This window comes from Lepidochelys olivacea (genome assembly GCF_965140295.1).
Source record: "Lepidochelys olivacea isolate rLepOli2 genome assembly, chromosome: 1".
Taxonomy (NCBI): Eukaryota; Metazoa; Chordata; order Testudines; family Cheloniidae; genus Lepidochelys; species Lepidochelys olivacea.
Genome location: NC_140411.1, coordinates 26,389,154 through 26,413,246, shown reverse-complemented (window position 1 = coordinate 26,413,246; position 24,093 = coordinate 26,389,154).

Here is a 24,093-nt window from a genome sequence, read left to right as displayed (position 1 = left end):
TCAGGTCCTGGTAGCAGTGAAGCTGTGGCAGCATGCACTTCAGCACAGGTTTTACAAGCCTGCCTGGAATCCTGGATAATATTTGCATGACTAGGTGACAGTGATGTCACAGTTTCACTTTCTGGGACCCAGACTAGCTACGTTAAAGCTAGTTTGGGTATGTCTACACAAGCTGCAGTCACAGCCAATGACTGAAGTGTAGACCACACTAAAGATTTTATCCTCAAAATACCCCTATGAAGTAAGGAAGTATTATTATACTTCACGGTGGTGCACAAAGGTGGATTAGCCACGGGGCCAACGGGGCCCGTGCCGAGGGGCCCCGGCCAATTGGGGGGGCCCTGGAAAAATGGGTGCCCATGTGCCCCGACCCACTCCATCTGCCCGGCGCTTCTGCCGGGGAGTGGGGTCAGGAGCATGGGGGCTTGCCCCACTCTGACAGCCTGTCAATGCTGCCGGGGAGTGGGGCAAGCCCCTGTGTCCTGACCCTGCTCCATGGCAGGAGCGTGGGAGGGTGAGGGGGACTATAGGTGGAAGGGGTGTGAAGGGGCCCCCATTTGCTCTGGCCCAGGGCCCCACAAACTCCTAATCCACCTCTGCACAGATGCACAAAGAGATTAGGGGTGACTTTTTCAAAAGTGCCTAAGTGACCTAGGAGGTTAAATCCCATTTTCAAAAGTGATTTAGGGACATGGGTCTTCATTTTTAAAGGTATCGAGGTGACTAACTCTCATTGACATGCCTAAGCCACTGTTGAAAATAGGACATAAGCTCCTAGGCTGTTTTGAAAGTTTTACTCTAAGTGACTTTCTGAAGATCACACAAGACTCGTGGGGCAACACCAAGAACTAACCCACCACTTTCCTGAGTCACAGAGCAGTTCCTTAACCCCAGCCGCAACCTTCCTGCTCAAAACTAACCTTTGTTTTAGCATCAGGCATTCAGATGGGTCATCTGAAGCAAGGGCTCTTTACCCTCCCCCTCAGAAAAGTTGGCATTTTAGAAAATGGCAACAAATCAATAACAAAAAGCCCACGGTCTCTTGAAATGCCAGTTGTTCTGCAAAGATCTGCTTCTCCCTGAGCTGTGACAGCTTCAAACGTTCTGCCTGTCAAGTCTGAGCACATTCAGTTGAGCTGGACAATTTCTCACAATCTCTACAGGCTTTAGACTCTCTTATCTTTTCAAGAATTTGTATTTACATTTAAAACCTCTGGTAAATATAAGCTGACACATATGCAGAAGGAGAGACTGTTTTCTTAACATTGTAGAAAATGCTAAATAAAATATTTATCGAGCTTAGGTACTTATATGGCCCCCAATTACCTTATTATCTGAGCAGCTCCTCTCAATCTTTAGTGTGTTTATCCTCACAACATGCCAGTGATGAAGAAAACACTCTTATTCCCAGATGGGGAACTAAAGCACAGAGAGACAAAGGCCCAGATCCACAAAAGGACTTAGGCACCCAAGTTCACCAATTAGGTGCCACTGAGATCCTGCTCAGTTGTCAGTGCTGCCAATTCCTAGGTGTCTAAGTTTACACCATTAAAGTCCCTGGGCACCTATGTTTTCTGCCTGTGACACGTGCACAGCCAGCCAAAGTGTGAGCTTGCTTAGCAGCTCTGCACCTATCTCATGCACATGGCAGAAACCACAAGGCCTGGGATTGGTAGCAGAAGCCCGTGTGCCAGGCCACAATGCACTCAGATTTGCTCTGGCCATCCCTTCATCATGCCAGCAGGGGGGGCTCTGCCTTTACACCACCCAGCTGTAGTGTCTGACTTTCCACTGGTGGAGGTGTGCCCTGCACTTGCCCACTGCTGGGTGGAGGGCCTGGCCAGAACCTGACAGAACCTCAGCTCCCAAACGATCAGCCAGTTGGGAGGCAGTAATTGGAGCTGGGTGGTATGGAGCAGAGTTGAAGCTTGCGCTGCCGGGGCAGTGGAGCCAGGGGAACAATGTGAGATGGTGGCAGCTTTGCTAAAAGACTGTGCCCCTCAATGACCCAGCTCGGTTACCCGCATTTTGGTGACATTGTATTAGTATTTAAAAAACCTCACATTACAGCTTTGCCAGGTTGAGATCTCTGGTCTTGGCATGATCCTCAAACGAGGCATTTCCCAGTCTATTTGGCATGTGGGGCTCGATCCAGTAGATATTCTCAGACCATACCTAACACCTACTACCTGCCAGCCCCCACAGCAGCGGGGCCAGATGCTGGACACAAATAGGTGCAGGGGCTGCACAACCCATGCATAAAAGACACATAGGGGCCACAGGCATAGGACAAGCATGAGAGAGGTATTGCGTGTGAGCAAGAGACAGAGAAAGCAGGTAGAGCTAGACATAGATCAGGGATGGAGAACCAATTAGAGGAGCAGGGGGTTAGTTAGTGTGGCACTTAGAGGGGCAGAGAGTGGAGGTCAGGGACAGCTGGGGTAGTCAGATAGGGTAGGGAAGGAGGGCCTGGAGAGGTCTAAGGCAGTGGTCTACATAGTGGGGTGAGCACACCCCAGGGGGTGTGCCAGAGGATCCCAGTGGGTGCGCGGCAGGAGGAGCGCTGCCAGACGGCACTCCACCGTTTTTTTTCTTCGGCGGCAGCTCTGCCCGCCTGTGGCAGGTCTTCCCGTCTTCTTTCTTCGGCAGCAAGCCTGCGGCAGGTCTTCCCATCTTCTTTCTTTGGCGGCACTGTGGGGGTGCGCGATCCAAAAACTTTGGAGACCACTGGTCTAAGGAGCAAAGAGGGACACCTGGGGTGGGGGAAGGGAAGGGAGAGACTTGAAAGTAGCAGGAAACACTAACCATGATCAACAACAGTATCTTCATGCTCCAGCACCGATAGCAGGAGGAGGACCACAGAAACTATGGCAAATTTATGGACTTTATTAATGGCATCCCTCAGGACAAGAGACAACAGTTTAAATCTCCGATCTCCGAAGGACAGATGATCACACATACGTCTCTACAGGCCTCCCTGGACGCAGCTGACACTGCAGCCAGATCCACTGCTACAGCCATTGTCATGCGATGAGCCTTGTAGTTTAACTCCTCAACATTTCCACGGGAGATACAGAATACAGTTGAAGATCTTTCCCTTTTGACGGAGAAAAATTGTTCGCAGCCAAAACCAATGAGGTGCTGCAAACAGTGAAAGATTTGTGGGCCACGAATCCCTTGGCATCCATACACACCTGCCACAAGGAGACAATACAGGTATCAACCATTTCAGCGGCCTAGATACCTGACATACACACAACACCACCAGAGGCCTTACGAACAACAGCAACAACAGAGACCACAATGACGACGCCCTCCATCATCAGCAGTGTCTCAACCTACTTCCTCTAGTAAGCAAATCTGAAGGCTTGGTTAACGGTCTGGAAGACCTCTCCCATGTACAATGCATACACCATCCACCCAGCTATCTGGAGATCATTTGCTTCTACTCTACCTGACCTGGGTGACTATCACCACAGCCAAATGGGCCCTGGAAGTCATCCGATTGGGCTATACCTTTCCTTTCCTCTCTATACCCCACACCTACTACCCCTCCCCGTCTCTCTTCAGGGACCCCTCTCACGAACACTTGTTATGCCAAGAGGTAGATCATCTCCTCCAACTGGGGGCAGTGGAGGCTGTTCATGTACAAGACAGGGGGAAGGGGTTTTATTCCCACTATTTTTTAACACAAAAGAAAAATGGAGGGTGACAACCCATCCTCTATCTCAGGCGACTGAACAAGTTCACGAAAAAACAAAGGTTCAAGATGGTCACCTTACCAACAATAGTGCCAGTGTTGGAGCAGGGGGACTGGTTTTCAGCCCTTGACCTGCAGGATGCTTATTTTTGTGTCATGGTACATCTTGCACATAGGCGTTTCCTCAGATTTACTTTGGATACAGACCACTGTCAGTACAAAGCACTACCTTTTTGCCTGTCAACAGCACCTCATGTTTTCTCCAAGATCCTCACCATGGTAACGGTGTACCTGAGAAAACTGGGAGTAATAATATTTCCTGACTTGGATGACTGTCTCTGGAAGTCACACACCCATCCAGATGCCATCTGGTCTACCCAGACTATGATGGATTGTTTCCAGAGTCTTGGTCTACAATTAAACATTTAAAAAAATCAACAATACAACCAATTCAACAGATAGAATTCATCGGCGCTTACCTCGATTCCATTGCAGTAAAGGTGTCACTTCTGCGAGACAGGTTTGACACCATGAATGTATTTATATACACACTATACAACAGTCCACAAGCCACAGCCCACAAATGCCTACAACTATTAGGCCACATAGCAGCATGCACATTTGTGGTCAAACACACACGCTTACACTGCATTGCCTGCAAGGATGGCTAGTAACTGTATACAGTAACTGTATACAGACCAAACAAACTCAGAATAAACATAAGATTAACAATGCCCCCCAAGGTCAAGGACTTACTAACCTGATGGATTCACCTACACAACTTGTGCTCCGGGATCCCGTTCACACAAGACCCTCCATCACAGGTGATCACAACAGATGCCTCCCTCAGTGGATGGGGAGCACACATGCAACATCGCATAATTCAGGGACTATGGTCCACAACCGAGACAAGCCTATATATAAACCTGCTGGAACTTCGTACCATCCGCAATGCCTGCCGTTCATAAGAAACCAGAACATAAGAATAATGATTGACAACTTCACTTGCATGTTCTACATAAACAGGCAAGGGGAGCCCGATCACGCTCGCTATGCGCCAAGGCTATCAGACTCTGGAATTGGTCTATCCAACACAATATCCATATCTCAGCTTCATACATACTTGGATGCCAGAACACCACAACAGACAAACTCAGCAGATATTTTCCCCACAACCACGAATGGGAATTGAACGATGTGATACTGCAAGGCATAGTCCGAAAGTGGGGTCAACCACGGATAGATCTATTCACGACTGCCCACAACACCAACTGTCCAAAATTCTGCTCCAGAGCAGGTCTGGGAAAGCAATCCGTGGGAGATGCATTCCTGATCAGTTAGAACACAGACCTTTTCTATGTGTTCCCACCAATACCACTGCTATCCAGAGTGTTACAGAAAATAAGGACTGACAAAGCCAGAGTCATCCTAACAGCCCCAACATGGCCAAGACAACCACGGTATCTGTACATAACATGGATGTTGGCATGTGCATCAATCACACTCCCTCTCCAGAAAGACCTACTGACACAACGGGATGGTCAAATGCAACATTTGAACATAAAGATGCTACATCTCAAGGCATGGCTTCTCTATGGCTCTCTAATGATGAACTAACTTGTTCTGACTAGGTCCAGAGGGTGCTACTCCACAGTAGAAAATATTCTACAGGTAGCACTTACTTATATAAGTGGAAGAGATTTACAGCAGGGTGCACTGCCAGACAAACTAATGCAACATGCTAAACTTTTCGACAAATTGATTAATCTCCTAAAGTCTGTTTGTGGAAGAGTTCTGACCCCTACAGCACTAACTGATGTTCTGACTATTCTCATTCTGACTACTCTCACTTAGATCTATCACCTTACTTGGGCTTCAGTTTTGAAAACTCAGTCAATGAGTCCAGGCTGTCACCAGAAGACATAGATGTGCTCAGGAAAAAAAGCATTGCCTTTATTGTCCAGCTCAGCAAAGAACTTCAGCACCAGCTTCCACTGAACATGAAAACACTGCAAATGACGTCAATAGTGAGCTCTGAAGAAGCACTTAAGACAAATAAAGGCATGCAGAAAATGAGCTAGCCCAGCTCTTTGGATTCAATTTTGAGACCATTGACAGAATTGTGACCCAGTGGAGAAATATACACTTTACCGGGTGGGAAAACACATCTCAGACCATTGCTTTCTGGGCCAAAGTCAATACATTTTGTGATGCAGGAAACATAAATCCCTTTGCTGACCTTGCTCACTGGCAAGAGCAGTACTTTCACTGCCTCCGTCTAACGCTGAAGCTGAATGTCTGTTTAGTCGCATGAACACTGTCATGTGCAAACTGCGTAACCATCTGGGCATAAACACAGTGAACGCTGTCCTAAACGTAAGAACTGGACTGAAACTGTTCGGAGAATCATGCTGCACTTACAACCTTCCTGACTCTGTTACAAGACTAATAGGAACAACTGCAGCCTACTCTTTTAAAGCAAAACAGCCATCTAGCCGCAGTCAGGAACCTGAGCCATGTCCCAGTAATCAAGAGCCATCTACATCCAAAGAAGGGGAATGGGACTGGGATGAGGATACTTTGGAGATTTAGGTATGCCCAGTGCTTAATTTGCGATGAAAGAGGTGCCGGGGGCGGGGGGGTTCAGTCTGGCAAGCCCACACACAAATTAAGCACTACCCAGAGGTGCCAGGGCTATGACCTGTCATATGTGTCTGATTGGTATGAAGGACCCTCTGCTTTGAGGCTAGTGAATATTCCCCCTTTAATTTGAGTTTCGTTTATAAGTGACGCTACGTTATTGCAACTGTGGGGTTATTTTGTTTTGCTTTGCTTTTAATTACAATGATTTGATCCAGAGGGGAGGTGGAGGAGGATTTACAAACGTCAGCTGTAGGAACTTTGCTGTTTGCCTCATTGAGAGTCCAATTATCACCTGTTTAAGGGGGCCTGGCTGTGATGGCAGAACGTCTCCTGGCCCTGATTAAATGCTCTTCCGCTCTCTGAGGCTGTTCAGCAGAACCAATTCTCCTCCAATGATTCAGAAAGCTCAGTTCTCTTTCACTTGCAGCCATTACAGCATGGTGTGGAACTTGGTTTTGTAGATTTCTAAACTAAAGAGAAGAATTATCAAGGGGAGCTTGGAAAAGGGGGAGAGAGACTTAGGTCTGGTCTACACTACACAGTTTTGTCAACAAAAGTCAGGTTTTGTCAACAAGGACGAAAAGGAAAAGGAGCAGATTTTGGGTCATTTTTTTGGCAATTTCTTTGAAGACAATGCCTGCTGTAAATGGCAATTTGGCTTTTGCTAAACTGTAGGCAAGGCAAAGATCATTCTGTGTATCTTTTACATCCCAGTTAGGAAAGTCGGTCATTGACTTTACCTGGCTTCCTCTTTTTGCTTTGGCCTCCTCGGTGAGTTTGTCCTTCTCTACACTCGACATGTTTGAAGTCTTGGACATTTTTTTGCACCACTTCTCCGCACGGTTGCGAGCTATATTTGACTTGAGCTGTATCATTTGTGACAGGGTTGGGCCAGATGGCTACAGGAGAGTAACAGAAGCAGATATATTAGCCCCAGGCTAAGTAGGTCCCTTTTCCCTGGGTAAGGTAACAGGGAAGGTTCCAGAGCAATCAGGAACCTTCTGGAGGCAATTAAGACAGGCTGATTAGAACACCTGAAGCCAATCAAGAAGCTGCTCGAATCAATTAAGGCAGGCTAATCAGGGCACCTGGGTTTTAAAAAGAAGCTCACTTCAGTTTGTGGTGTGCGTGTGAGGAGCTGGGAGCAAGAGGCACTAGAAGCTGAGAGTGAGAACGCAGACTGTTGGAGGACTGAGGTGTACAAGCATTATCAGACACCAGGAGGAAGGTCCTATGGTGAGGATAAAGAAGGTGTTGGGAGGAGGCCATGGGGAAGTAGCCCAGGGAGTTGTAGCTGTCGCACAGCTGTTCCAGGAGGCACTCTAGACAGCTGCATTCCACAGGGCCCTGGGCTGGAACCCGGGGTAGAGGGCGGGCCCGGGTTCCCCCCAAATCCTCCCAGCTCCTGGTCAGACACAGAAGGAGTCGACCTGGACTGTGGGTTCAGAAAAACGGCCAAGTTGAGGGCTACCATGAAGCTCCAAGGCAAGCAAATCCGCCAATAAGTGCAAGTCCCACCAAGGTAGAGCAGGAACTTTGTCACACATTATTTGACCACATCTTGTGCACGCCATAAAATAATTTGTGGGTCTTTTGAACATAAAATATTCTCTCTCAAGGTGGAGTGAATGATCTTTTCTTCGAATTCACCACCATGTTGTGCACATTTTTTCCCCCACTGGAATGAGGGGGGAAATGCACACAACATTGAACGTAGCTAATGCTTTATCTGACTGGATAACAAAGCCTCTTAAGTGTCATCAAGATTCTACAGTAACCATAGTGACTGTAGAATCTTGGCTTCACTGTCACTTTATCGAGAGCAGTAGATGCCAGATCTGGTCCATTTACATTGTAATTGTAAGATGTACATAGATAAATCATGTACTTTTTTTCAACAGAGCTTGTAATATGAATGTTTCTTAAAAAATTATCATGGACCTCATAATTTTTACCACAGACACATTACCAACCCATGCTCCTTATTCCTCCTTGTTCACCTCCTTATCTGATGGAGGCGCTCAACCGGTGTGTAGGAGCTGGCCCTCAATGGCACATCTGCAGAAGCAAAAGAAACAATACACAGAATCAGTATTGTGTGTGCACTCACAGTCTTGAATCATAAAAGTCACACACCTCTTTCTCACTTTCCCTTGGCAAGCACACATCATGGTGAGAGCAGTAAACACGGTGAATTTGACCCGGGGTGGGAAGGTGCAAGATGGGACAAAGGGTTTGTGTGGTTTCAGAAGGGGATCACTACAAGTGCCTAGGGACACTATTATGAATATTGGCACTGTTTTCCACAGGAGGAGATGATCGAAGCTGAAATCACACTACCAAGGGAAACCAAAGAGGCAAGGGTGCATTTTCTGAACACCCAGATAAATGGATCCTGACTCACCATCGGGTGTAATTTGTTTGAATCTTGGGAGTGGTGAGCATAATAGATTTGCTTGGCATATGTATTCTCTGTGTGTTACTAATAAATAGATGTTCAGAGCACAGCTGTGTAAGGCTCTTTCACTGGGAAAAGGTCCCGCAGATCCATAGAGCTCTGAGCCCTGTGGGTAAGGACGGGTAATTAAATTGACCAGGTTTCTCCCTGAGCCCCATGGGTAAGGCTAGGTGTGTTATGCCTTGAGCCCTCAGAAGGGAAAGGATGGGGGTGCCTAAATTAACCAGGTCACGCCTTGAGCCCTTGGTAGGGTATAGGCAGAGTGCCCCAGATTGTGCAGGCAACAAAACCAGTGACAATCAGTTGAACCATTAGGACACATACACAGCTCCAGATAAAACTAAAATAGAAAATCCTGCCCAACAATATGTTACTAGTGATGAGACAACCTCAAAAGCTTTGGTTGTTTAAGCAGCCAAACAGATGATTATCTAAACCTTATCCATCCTTCTTAAATTTTCAAAACAGGGGTGAAAATCTCATAATAGGCTTTTGGCTTCCTATCAGGCTTGGAAATGGCATATTTGATTCTATAAAGTTTTAAATGAGATAATTATCGGCTACCTACTGGTTTGCAGCATGTCTTACTAGTTCTTTATGTGTGCAGAATACATGTAGTTTCAAAAAGCCATAAATAATAACTCATTTTTTGGTTTGCTTGTACTGTGTTCCAAAAAAATCCCAAAACCCCACCTCCACACCACTGGAAGAAAGGCATAGCTCTGAAAAGTAACCTTCAGAGAAGGGATTAGCTGTGGGATAAGATTCATGACTAACAGAGCTTTTAAATTGCTTTTTCATTTACTTTAATGTGATATCCTATAGTAGATTCAGCTATGAAACAAAGACATATTTGACAGATCTGTGTCTGGGGGATCTAAGGGCACATTTGCATGTCAGGCATTGAAAAATAAGGTATGGAATGGTGTTTTAGAAAATTCCAAAGGTTCTGAGGATTCACCCTCAGCTGCAAGCTCTGTTTGCAACTGGTTAAATCAAATATAGTCACTAAGTTTAGAGACATGCTATTAGATTACTAATCAAATAAATATCATGCTGGCTAAATAAAGCAAAGCATTTTCAATGGGGTTGTCAATTAATCACAGTTAACTCACATAATTAACTCAACAAAATTAATTGTGATTAAAAAATTAATTGTGATTAATCAGTTTTAATTGCACTGTTAAATAATAGAATACCAATTGAAATTTAGTAAATATTTTTGGATGTTTTTCTACATCCAATGTTTACAGAACGGCGGTAGTGTCAGGACCCTTTTGGATGCTTAGATTAGTAATTAGTCTGAAGAATAAAGCTTTAATTAAACAGAAATTAATAGTAATTTAAAGGTAGAAAATCCAGTAATGGTGGCTATAGGCTATGTAGTGAAAGACTTCATAGGAATACATGGAAGCCTGTAAGAATGTATCAGGATGATGCAATCAGGAGACGATATTGCATCATTTCCTGTGGGGACTGACTCAGCAAAATCCCATAGAAATACACTGTAGCCCGTAGAAATATATGGGATCTTTAAATAGGACGTAGCTAGGGGTCATCTACAGGTCACCTGAAATAGCTAGGGTTCATCCAAAGATCAGCTGAAAAACTCCATAGGGATCTATTGAGCCCATAGAAGTCTATGGGAGGAGGAGCTCTTGGTACATGTGACTAATTAGTATATAATTAACACATGCTAATCTCTGGAAGCTGATTGGCTGAATTTGAGTGTCACATGTCGGTAAACATGACAAATTAGCCTATGCTAATCCCTGAAAGCTGATTGGCCGAATTACAACAATAAATTATAGCTAATGAGCTGCAAATTGTATACAAAGGCAACAGCCAGCGGGCTAAAACTCTGTAGTGGATCAGGGACCATGAAGAGAGAAGACACTGCAGGACCCAGGGAAGAGAAGAAAACGCCTACGGAACAATGGCAACAGCATCAACGGAAACCTGCTGGGTAAGAAAGCTCACCAAAAGCAGCTATTACCGTCCAGCAACAGAACAGCTAGGTAGCCCACAAGTGCAAGCATCAGATAGCACTCGCTACCATCAGACAGCGCTCACAAACCCCTGAGAAGAAGCCATCTAAGCAGCAGCAGCTATGGTCACCACTGCTATGCTCTTGTGAGTAGCCCAGCTGGCAGAACTTTTACCCCAGCAGCTGCAAGCAGTAGCTATCGTAGCAGCAGTCCACCCAGGGTTCCAAGGTTGCCTTGAAAACGGCCGCTCCAGCTACCTAGCCAGCAGGAGGCAACCGCAGCAGCAGCTACCCCAGCAGTCAAGCAGGCTTCCGTATCTCTCACCAGAGGGCAGCGTTCGCTTCCAGCTTTTATCTCAGCAGCAGCCATTGACAGCAGACAGGATCTGACAGCGGACGGCACTCGCTAAGCCTTCAGTTGTGACAAATAAGAAGGATCTTTTTGAGACGACTCAGAGGGAATTTTCAAGGAGCTGCATAAGTCCAATCTTCTTCTAGTTTAACAACCCAGAGCATGTGGGTTTCAATTGTAAATAAAGCTGAGTACCTGAGGTTTGAGTGAGATCTTTCCTATACCCATCTAGTAGCTGCCTGGCCAGTGCTTACTGGATGTTTAGTGTTACAGATTTGGTATTTAATGTTTAATTGATACATTGTTATATGCTTTTGTGTCATATTGTTATCTGTCAAATCTGCAGTGAAAATGTTCTTTAAATGAACAACATGTGCTGGGTCGTCATCCGAGACTGCTATAACATGAAATACATGGCAGAATGTGGATAAAATAGAGGAGGAGACATACTATTCTCCCCGAAGGAGTTCAGTCAAAATTTAATTAACACATTATTTTTTTAACTAGCGTCATCAGAATGGAAGCATCTCCTCTGGAATGGTGGCCAAAGCATGAAGGGGCATATGAATGTTTAGCATATGTGGAATGTAAATACCTTGCAATGCTGGCTACAAAAGTGCCATGCGAATGTCTGTTCTCACTTTCAGGTGACATTGTAAATAAGAAACCAGCAGCATTATCTCCCGTAAATGTAAACAAAAGTGTTTCTCTCAGTGATTGGCTGAATAAGAAGTAGGACTGAATGGCTTTGTAGGCTCTAAAGTTTTACATTGTTTTGTTTTTGAGTGCAGTTATATAACAAAAAAATCTACTTTTGCAAGTTGTACTTTCATGGTAAAGAGACTGCACTACAGTACTTGTATGAGTGAATTGAAAAATACTAAAGGAGTACTTGTGGCACCTTAGAGACTAAAAAATTTATCTGAGCAGAAGCTTTCGTGAGCTACAGCTCACTCCATCTATTTCTTTTGTTTAGCATTTTTACAGTGCAAATATTTGTAATAAAAATAATAATATAAAGTGAGCACTGTACTCTTGGTATTTTGTGTTGTAATTGAAATCAATATATTTGAAAATGTAGAAAAACATCCAAAAATATTTAATAAATTTCAATTGGGATTCCATTGTTTAACAGTGTGATTAAAACTGCAATTACTCATGATTAATTTTTTTGAGTTAATCGCATGAGTTAACTGTGATTGACAGCCCTAGTTTCGATACTTTTAGCTTTCACCCAAGAACTGCGCTACTAAAAGGGATTCGTGTTTAGGTACTTGCGTGAGGGAGGATTATTTACGCTAAATAAAAGATACTTTGTTTTGGAAAAAATACTGCCTGTGCATCAACCAATTTTATTGGAAGGCTGTATCCATGTCCTCACAGGGGTACCTGATCTAAACTATTCTGTGAACTTTCTAGAAGGGAAGCCCTAGCAAACCCAAGTAGTACCTCTAAGACAGTCCCCCTTTTACCTTGCAAGAACAGATTAATAAATCAATAGGCTTAAAGGAAATCTCTGGGAAAACCCAGAAGGAGGCAACAGACAAGCTATGCTGGAGGTACCCTAAATCTGTTCTTGGGGTGACAACCCAGCCAGGTGTTAAAAGACTATCACTTGCTTAAGTGGCCATTTTCTAGCAGGGGGAAGGTGTGAATAAGAAATTTACATTTCATCACAGGGATGGTTCAAACCTCATGATCACAAAAGACTGCTTGTTGCCCACACCCCAGGTGGTGGTAATTCTCAAAGAGGGGAGAGGAGTAAGAATGAGAGACATTGGCCTCCAAATCACCTCTCTCTCCCTCCATCTCTACTCATGGCAGCTACAATGCTTGAAACACAAAGGAAACACCATTGAACTTGGTCCTGGCCTGGAAGCTATCCAGCCAGACTGCTGTAAGCTATGGTGAGACAAACCTTTTTGCTTTTAAATTCACTTAGCTTGTTAATTAGGTATTAGCTTGTGTTATTATCTTTTTATTTTCTTCTTAACCAATTTTCACTTTTATGCCTCATTACCTGCAATCACTTAACATCTATCTTTCTGTAGTTAATAAATGTATTTATTGTTTTATCTTAACCAGTGTATTTGGATTAAAGGGTGTGGGGAAATTCCATTTGGGATAACAAGGCTGGTGCATTATCATTTTCCTTTGATGAAATGACGGACATTCTATGAGCTCATATTGTAGGGTACTGAGCAGTTCAAGATGCACATTTCTGGGGAACAAGCCTGGGACTAGGCATTTGCAGGTGTTACCCTGCATGTAATTCCTGAGTGACTGGTCAGAGCATTCATGTAATATAGCTGGGAGTGATTTTGCATGCTGAAGGCTGTGTGAACGGGCCTGGAATGGATGTTCTGACAGCAAAGCAATGTAAAAGGCACTTCTGGCTAGAGAATAAAGGGAACACAGCTGTTCATTGGTCCAGATTGTACAGTGGGTAATATCACAGCATTCCAGGATCACATTAGCTCTTTTGGTGACAGCATCACACTGGGACCTCATGTTCAGCTGATTACGCACCATGACCCCCAAATCTTTTTTTCACTGCTTCCCAAGAAAGCGTCCCCCATCCTATAAGTATGGGCTACATTATTTGTTCCCAGATGTATGCATTTACAGTTTGTTACACTAAACCACATATTTTTGCTTACATCCAGTTTATCAAATGATCTAGATTGCTCTGAATCAGTGACCTGTCCTTTTCATTATTTACCACTCTCCCAAATTTTGTGTCATCTGCAAACTTTATCAGTACCAATTTTAAGTTTTCTTCGAAACCATTAATAAAAATGTTAACTAGCATAGGACGAAGAACTGATCCCAGCATATCCCCTCTGGAAACAGAGCTGCTTGAAGACAACTCCCCCACTTACAGTTACATTTTAAGATCTATCAGTTAGCCAGTTGTTAATCTATTTAATGTGTTCCATATTAATTTTATATCATTAATCAAAATGTTCTGCGGCACCAAGTCAAAGGCCTTACAGCAGTCTAAGGATATTATGTTAACATTCATAACTTTATCAACCAAACTAGAAATCTCATTAAAAAAAAAGATATCAAATTAGATTGACAGGATCTGTTTTCCATAAACCCATGTTGATTTGCATTAATTACATTACCTCCTTTAGAACATTATTAATCAAATTCCATATCAGCAGTTCTGTTACAAGAGATTTTTACTTGCTTTGATCCTGTATAAAGATTGCAGCACCCAGGACAGAGAGGCATATAGAGACACTGACAGTCAGAAGCGGGAGTGAGAAACATCATGAACAATTCGCCTTTCCCAATTAGTATAACAAAGGTAGTGACAGCATCAGAATGTTTTAGTTTGAAGAGAACAGTAATTAGCTTTAGATTCGATACTTTAGATCAGTGTTTCCCAAAGTGTGGTATGTGTACCCCTGGTGGTACGTGAAAGGGTTTCAAGGGGTACGTGGCAGATTTTTTTATTTTACTTTATCATCTTTTCTTTTCAGCAGAAAACAATTCACTAAAATTTAATATATAAGAATGGTGTACACTTGTACAGTAGAAATGCACACAGGTTTACATTGTAACTAATATGATAATGTGTTCAGTAACATCTAATAGCACAGCAGAACTGACGCAAACCTCTCATGCACGTTACTGCGACTTGGGCAATACACTTGTCTTTGTGGCAAGCGCAGAAGTCATACTGACAGATAAAAGATAAAAGTGAATAACTACTCATAGTAATCTAAAGATCGTAGCAAGTACATACTTCGTGTATATTAATATACAAAATTTCTCTTTTTGTTTTTGTTAAACCCATTTACAATGGATCGCTGGCTAAAAATGGGAAGTTTGAAACGTATAAAAGAAAATTATGAAGGAAATACGAATGTTAGTGATAATTATGCCGAAAAATGCAGTGATATGGCTACATCAGACAATTGTTATGACAAAATTAGTGAACTGTGTGAACCATCTGTAAGTTTATTGAACGTATCAGCTGCAAAGAAAATGAAGAAAGCCTGCACATATGTTGAAGAATATCTTAAACTGGGATTTTCGTGGACTGGTGATGAGGTGGAGCCTGTTCCACTATGTGTGATTTGTTATGAGACTCTCATAAATTAAAGTATGAAACCATCCAACCTAAAATGCCATTTCGATACCAAACATAAAGAATAAAAGGGAAAACCTGTAGAATTCTTTGACAGTAGGCGCAAAGATCTCCAAAAGTCCCAGAAAACAATTCGTAACGTGATGAAAATATGAAAGCTTTGGAAGCTTCATATAGTGTGGTGTACTTAATTGCAAAGTCCGGAGCTGCTGAAGTGATTGGCGAGACATTAGTAAAACCTGCAGCCAAAGTAAGAGTGCAAGTGATGACTGGAGACAAGTTTAGCAAAGCTATAGATTGTGTCCCCCTCTCAAATAACACTGTTCATCATAGAATCACAGATATGGCCGAAAATGTAAAGCAGGAATTATTGTCAAGAGTACAAAGAGTCGCTACTATGCACTGCAAGCGGATGAATCCACTGACATTGTGAATTTTGTTGTTTATCAGATATGAGCTGAATCTTTTGTTGTTTGTCAGATACAAGCTGAATAATGAAGCCCACGATGATATTTTGTTCTGCCAACCTATGCCAACACATACAACTGGAGAAGCTATTTTTAAAGTTATTGATGACTTTATCAAAAACAATTACTTGGACTGGAGTCGTTGTGTTGGAATAAGCACAGATGGTGCCAGAGCCATGACTGGTTTGAAGAAAGGAATTGTTGCACGTATTCAAGCTGTTGCGCCAGAAGTAAAATCGACACATTGTTCCATTCACAGGGAAGCACTCACCACCCAGAACATGCAGGCAGATCTAAAGCAAGTACTGGATGAAACTGTGAAAATAATCAATTTTGTGAAATGCCGCCCTCTGAACACCCGGCTGTTTTCTCAGCTTTGTGATGAGATGGGCAGTGACTACATACAACTCCCATTTCACACTGAAGTGCGTTGGCTTTCTGGTGGAAAAGTTCTGAATTGCCTGTTTGAGCTGCGAGAAGAACTGTAACGTTTTTTAGATGAAACCTTTAACCTGCGAGACCGTATACATGACTGGAAATGGCTATGCAAACTAGCATATATTGCAGATATCTTTGCTCATTTAAACAACCTTAATCTATCCTTGCAAGTGAAACTCATATCCATATTCCATGTTCAAGACAAAGTGAGCACCATGGTCACAAAATTGAAACTGTGGCATAAATGTCTTAGTCGTCATGAACTGGATTCCTTTCCATCTCTTCATGACTTAGTAATAAACTCGACTAATGAACTTGATAGTGATGTGTTGCAAACCATGAAGCAGCATTTGAAAACCTTGCAGAAAGATCTTCGTAAGTATTTTCCTGAACCGGACAGCACCTTTGAATGGATAAGGAACCCTCTTATCATCAATGTTCAAACATTGCCAAATAACCTCTGTGCTTCAGAAGAAGAAGAGCTCTTGGAGCTGGCTTCAGATAGCTTCCTGAAAACAAAATTTGAGCAAAATACACTGACGTCATTTTGGTTGGGGGTTACCTCTGAATATCTAGCTCTATTGGACAAAGCTGTCAAGTATCTTCTGCCTTTTCCCACCTCGTATTTGTGCGAGATCGGATTCTCTGCACTGGTTGGCATCAAAACAAAAAAAACAAAATTGTCTTATTGATGTGGAGCCCCATCTTCGTCTTAAGATCACAAACATCGAGCCAGATATCCCCGCGATAGTGTCTGGTCAAAAGCAATTCCATCCCACGCACTGAATAGTTTGGTTTGTACTGAAAATTTTCCAATACGGAAATAGTTAGTATTAAAACTAGTGCTTTCTTCACTAACCTAACCAAACCAGCGTATTTTAATTTCAGAATGATACGAATTCAACATATATTTACTTACTTACTATTTCTGTATTGGAAAATTTTCAGTACAACTGCTCAGCAAGCTCCCACAGGCAATGGGGTTTGAAGGTTGTAAAGGGTATCTCCAACTTTTTTTAACACTTTAAAAAGCCAAATTATGTGACAGATAAAGGGCTTGAAGCTGATTGGTGGGTTTGTGGTGAGAGATTTTTGCCTCAGTTGCCTGAAATGCCTTGTAATACTTTAAATTGAAGGTTTGCAGAAAAACCTCAGGAAGGGGTTTAAATCTGTGGAAATAATAACTTGCTTAATTGTACATAAAGAGAGTGGTGATTGGTTTAGAACCCCTTGGGATGCTTAAAGCAGTGATTAATTTTAAAAATAAAGCCTTAATTAAAGAGAAATTAATAGTTTAAATGAGAAAATTCAGTAATGGTGGCCATAGGGTGATGTAATTCCACTTCCTCTGGAAAATGACTTAGCAAAATGTCACAGGAATACATTATAGCTCATAGGAATACATGGGGATCTCAGACAGAAAGTAGCTGGGGTCATCTACAGTTCAGCTACGAAAAACCCCATAGGAATACATAAGAGCCCATAGGCATGTACAGAGATGATGCAATCAGGAGGTAGGATTGCACCACTTCTAGGTGATGCAATGAAGGCATGGTGTTGCATCATTTCCAGTGGGGAATGACTCAGTAAAGTCCCAAAGAGATACATTGTAGCCCCATAGAAGTCTATGAAGGGGGAGGAGCTACCTGTCAGGGGTGGAGCCAGCTGAAAGTTGGAAGCTGACTGGCTGAGCTTGGGAGAGCAAATCATATATAAAGGCAACCACTAGCAGGAAAAACCCTGTAGTGAGACTGGGGACCTGGAAGAGAGAAGATATAAGGCACCTGCAAGGAAGAAGATGCTTGCGTGGAAGAAGCCACCTGAGAAGCATCAGCAGAACCCTACAAAGCAGAAAGCTGCTTGAAAAGCAGCCATTACAGCAGCAGCAGCAGCCCACCCAGAGTTCCAATGTTGCCCTGGGCAATGGCCATTTCTGCTGTTCAGCCAGCAGGAGGTCACCACAGCAGCTACCCAGCAGGCTTCTGTCTCTCCCACCTGAGGAGCTGCTTTTACCTCAGGAGCAGGCAGCCGCACCACACCGCAGCCAGCAGCAGCCACGATCATTGAGGACAATGCTTCCAACCATATTTGACAAAGCAGAAGGACCTTTAGACGGTCTCAGAGGGAATTAAAAGGAAGCTTTTTGTAAGTTTAGTCTTCCTTTTTCCCTTTTATTTCTAGAATATATGGGTTTTGTCTGTAAATAAAGATGGATGGCTGTGGCGTGAGTGAGGTCTTCCCAGTAACTGCCCAGCCAGCGCTTATTGGATGTTTAGCTTTAAGTATTTTGTATTTTCCTGATATATTGTTATATGTTATGTTATAGAATATTAAGTGAATAATTATACTGTTATATCCTAATAGGGTTAACTAAAATTGTTATTTTATTGATGTATCTTTCATTTGTTGTGTGACTTCATTTTCTTTTTACTGTAACCCTTATTATTTCTATCAGAGAAGCAATTAAGGGCTGTTTGTAGATCCTCCTTTGAGTGTGCAACTACAGCACAATCATCTGCGTACTGGAGTTGGGTTATTGTTGTCGATATTACTTTAGTTCTAGCACAGAGATGAGGAAGGTTGAATGGGTGGCTGTCAATCCGATATTGGATGCCAATGCCCTGTGGTAGACGGTCTTGGCTTAGTGTTTTCACAGCTGCTAAGAAAATGGAGAAAAGGGTGGGTGCCAGTACACACCTTTGTTTTATGCCTGTTCAGATGACAAAGGGCTCAGAGGTAGAGCCATTGCACAGGATGGAGGCAATCATCTGGTCATGGAGGAGTCTTACAACCCAACAAGGAAGACCTACATTGACAAAGAAGAACTGGAAAATGTAGAACACTTTGCCTATCTTGGCAGCCATCTTTCATAGAGAGCAGACATAGACAGTGAGATTCAGCACAGAATTTGCTGTGCCAGCCTTGCCTTTGGCAGCCTGTCTCGCTGGGTATTCAACAATCACAACACTAGAACACATACTAGACAAGAGGTGGGCAAACTGCAGCCCACCGGATGTTTTTATCCAGACCTCAAGCTCCGGCTGTGGAAGCGGGGCCAAGGGCTTGCTGCGCTCCGCCCGGCGCTCTGGCCTGGGGAGCGGGGCCAGGGGCTTCCCGCGCTCCAGCCAGGGGAGCGGGACCGGGGGCTTGCTGTGCTCCACCCGGTGCTCTGGCTGGGGTAGTGGGACTGGGGGCTTGCTGTGCTTCAGCCGGGGAAGTGGGGCCAGTGGCTTCCCGTGCTCCGCCCAGCACTCTGGCCTGGGGAGCGGGGCCGGGGACTTGCCGCACTCCAGCCGGGGGACTGGGACTGGGGGCTTGCCGCGCTCTGCCCAGCACTCTGGCCGGGGGAGTGGGGCCGGATGCTTGCCGCGCTCCAGCCAGGGGAGCAGGGCCAGGGGTTTGCTGCGCTCTGCCCAGCGCTCCCAGTCCCCGCCTCAGTGATGAGCAGTTCATTTTGAGCACCATCTTCCAGGAAGATTCTTCTGGCACGCAAAACGCTACATTGCACAGGTATGACTTCACCACCCCTATGCAGCAGTGTGCCAAATCCCCTCCCGGTTTCCTATGGCCCCACCGTAGAGAGTTTTGCATGGGGGGAAACCACCCAGGGGTCGCAGCTGCTCCCATCCTAGGTGCCTCTGCACGTGGCTCAGCTGGCTTGGTGTCACACTGCCAGCAGGGCCCCTAGGAGTCCCTGGTACCTCCCTGTGGAGCCCCTCCCACCATGCACCACACCTCATGAGTCCTCTTGCCACTTGCAGTAACATCCCTTACTATATACAAACTTTTAATGAACACAAAAGTGCAAACAGAACTCAAAGTACAACAGTAAGAACATTTTTGTGGGGAGGCATAAAGTTACAGGTGAGTTTACATCTGCCTCTTCTTCTCCACATGAGTCCTGGGATAGAGTGCCATTGCTCAAAATTGTCAGGAGCACTGATGCCCAACAAATCCAGGCTAGAGCGAGGGCCCAGTTTTTTCACAGTGCATGCCATCTTGTAAACAGCAGTTTGAAATAAGGGCAACAGTTAGGATTTTCTTTTCCCTTCCAAAAATGAGTGCTGCAAAAAAAAAAAGAAAGAAAAGTGGACAGAGAGTGATGGGTTTTCAACAAAGAATGGAATGCAAAATATTTTTTCACAAACATGAACTCGAAGGCTCTATGTCTGATTTGTCAGGAGAGCATTGCGGTGTTCAAGGAGTACAATTTGAATAGCCATTTTTCAACGAAACACCCTAATTATGGCAGCAATTTAACAACTGAGGAAAGGGCAAGAAAAGCTGAGAAAATCACCATGAACTTAAAAACTCAGCAAAATATTTATGTGCAACAAGCTGCAGTTCAGGCAGCCACTATAAAGGCAAGTTACGTTCTGGTGTTTAAAATCGCTAAACAAAATAAGCCTTTTGCTGAAGGGGAGTTTTTGAAAGAATGCATGGTTGATGTTTCTGGCATGCTGTGCCTGGAATACCAAAACAAATTTGAGAACATATAGTTTGCCATGAAGAACTGTTACTCGCTGTGTAGAAGTGATTGATGAACATTTGGCTTCTAAGTTGAACAAGAACGTGTAGAAGTGAAGGCTTTATATTGTTTTCATTAGCTCTCGATGACAGCACTAACATTAAGGACACAGCACAGTCACTGTTCCCTCTAAGCTGTGAGCATGTGCGCGCACACACAGATCCTAAACCCCACGCACACGGCAAAACACCGCGTGCAAAAAAAATGAAATACTACATCGGAGCCAGGCCGAAATATCATTTACGGGCGACTTTTGACATTGTTCGCCCGCCATCTATCAACACAGCCAGATTCTACTAGCTGGCAAGTGGGGGAAAGAGAAAGGAGGGCAATGAATTGTACCCCTCCTCGCCAGCATTTCAAACGTGGAACGTTGATCACATCGGGATGGTCCAGACCCACAGGTCTCTATTTTCCCGTGTTTTTTTGCAGCAGATGCATGGACGTGATCGGAGCTATGCACAAACTTCCAGTATCCTGATCTGAATGATCTCCCATTTGCCCTTTTGTCGAGTCATGCTGTTAAGCGCATTGAAATAATAGCCATATAATAAAAGTATTAATTTTAAATAAACCAATCTGGTAAAAAATCAATCCCAAAAAGTCACTGTCTAGAGGTTTAACGCGTAAAAGAACAGCAACTTCATTTAAATCTGGATGGCTGGATGAGACTATAGAGACGGTTACACCAAAGTCACATAGTGTAATACTTGTTAAACTTTGTGAAATATTCACATATGATGAGGACAACGGAGTAGTTTGTGTATATTGTCAAGATGCCAGACCTTCGGGAGAATTTTCAAAGGAAGAATGTGGAACAATGTATGGAAATTGGATTTCTTAAAGCGTCATCTGTCAAATCCCTATGTTCAAAATACAAAGATTTTCTTGCTGAAGAGATTGTTATAGTCAGTACAATGACTTCAAGTTTGCAGTAGCCGAAAGAATCAAAAGCCAATTGGTTTTAAGTTTCCCGGATATGGTGACATTTTCTCACCAGAACGAACAGTTTCAGGATCTTGCAAAGTTGATGGATATCGGAGGAACATTCCTAGCATCAAGTGCAGACTGTGAGCATGGCTTTAGCTTAATGAACACTCTAAAAAAAACTACGGAATCGTTTACAAGTAGATCATTTGGACATGCTGATATGTATTAAGAGTTACCAGCCGGATGGAGGACTGATAGATCTGGACAGAGTTTATATTGAATGGGCAAATGAAAAAGATCGCGGGGAAAAACATTAAGGTTAGTTTAGCAGCCTTTGACATTTCGACCAATAAGGAAATTAAAATGCATTTGTAATTACATATCTTATTCTTGGCTGATAATCATTTATTGATTTTTTTAGGAAAATTTTAAATTTAAAACACAAACTCTTGTTTTTCTTTTTTTACTTATGATGTCTCTGTCTGAAAACCCATATAAATTGACATAATGGCATACTTATTAAATTGTCTTTATTATATGTTTATCCAAATCTTTTCGGACATGTGTATAGAATGAAAGGTGAAAGTGGACACCAAAGGGCAGAAACCTATGGACTGATAATGATCATGATTAATATGTGCTTGATATATGCTCGTGATTGTCTATAAAAAAATCATAAAGCATAATACTTAAAACTAACTTCTGCTTCATGAAGAAAGAAAAAGGAAATTTAACCTAAGTATTTAAAAATGATATTTAAAAATTATTATTCTCACAAATTGCAAATTAAAACTTTTTAAATGTATAAGCATTTTACTCGCTTGGGCGCATTTGCCTCATGGCGCACAAATTTGAACTGCTTCAAAAATTTACACAAAAGAAATTTTTTTTACACACACGGCCTGTCAAAAATTAGAGGGAACATTGCTTATGATATTCAAATGTGGGCCCCTCCTGATACGAGAGATTTTTCTGCTACTCTATTCTGTGTCAGGAATACAGAATTAAGAATATTAAGATCATAACACAATAATTAGGGGTCACCAAATGAAATTAATAGGCAGCAGGTTTAAAACGAACAAAAGGAAGTATTTCTTCACACAATGCACAGTCAACTTGTGGAACTGCTTGCCAGAGGATGTTGTGAAGTCCAAGACACTAACAGAGTTCAAAAAAGAACTAGGTAAGTTCATGGAGGATAGGTCCATCAATGGCTATTAGCCAGGATGGGCAGGGATGGGGTCCCTAGCCTTTGTTTGCCAAAAGCTGGGAATGGGTGACTGGGGATGAATCACTTAATGATTACCTGTTGTATTAATTCCCTCTGAAGCACCTGGCATTGGTCACTGTCAGAAGATAGCATACTGGGCTAGATGGACCACTGGTCTGACCCAGTATGGCTGTTCTTATGTTTTTATATGCTGCCACCACTAGCTGAAGCAAGGGAAAGATCAAAGTTAAACTTATTCAAATTAGTAAAAATGGAGTGGTGACAGTGAATCATAATGTTAAGATGCATATAAGCGTGTAATTGTTTATAGTTTATAGTTATAAAGTTTAATAATTAATAAAGATAGTTTTGAGCAGTTACAGCCAGGAATAACAAGGTGGCAATCACAGGCAATCACAGCCAAAGAAACTAAAATGATGGTTTTGGAGTAATTCAGCCAATAGCAAATAGGCAGGCTGAGGTTAGGTAAAGGTCACTCCAAAATCTGAAGGGTGAGGTCAGTCACGCATAGCAGTTTTTCAGTCAGGTCCAGCTTCGATTGACAGAGAAGTTCAGCAGTTGTGATTGGGTCTGTTCTTATGAACCAATCAGGGAAGGGAGCAGAAAGTTATACATCCAGGAAGAAGTTGGCACTTGAGACTAGCAAATGTCATTAACCCAGATTTTTAAGCCCTTCCATTTAGACAGTCCTTGATCCCATGATTCATGTGGCCCTGGTGAAATATTGAGGATAGGGCATTGCAGGCCTCTGACGTCCAAAAAGATATTCACCCTCTTAAGAGGAAACCTGACAAGGTGGCCATAATAGCCCCTCCGAGTAACACTCTCAGGGAAGGCCACAGAGGAAGAGAAAGAGGAGACAGACCTTATAAGGGTCAGGGCAGGATCCTTGACCCACAATGTGGGGAGATTTGGAAATGGTTCTTAAAATATGAGTCAAAGGAAAAGCTAGACAAACTGCCTACCCCGAACTCCTAGGGAAGGTGGCAGAACATGAACTGGCCAAGCATAAAGGAAAAATAATGTGCCACTGGTTGTCATCCTGTAGGGAGGCTGGATGCCCCGAGTCTCCCCAATTGTGGCATGATTGAACTCCGATGGGTGGAGGACAGTTTATGTGGAGTTTGCAGGAGGGGCACTCGAACAACAGTTATCGGTAGATTCAGGTGCCGCCTAATTCCTTAATCAGTACCCAAAACTAGAACCTGTTTGGACCTCTGGCTGGAATTAAAACCTTATAGCGGTTTAATGAGGCAG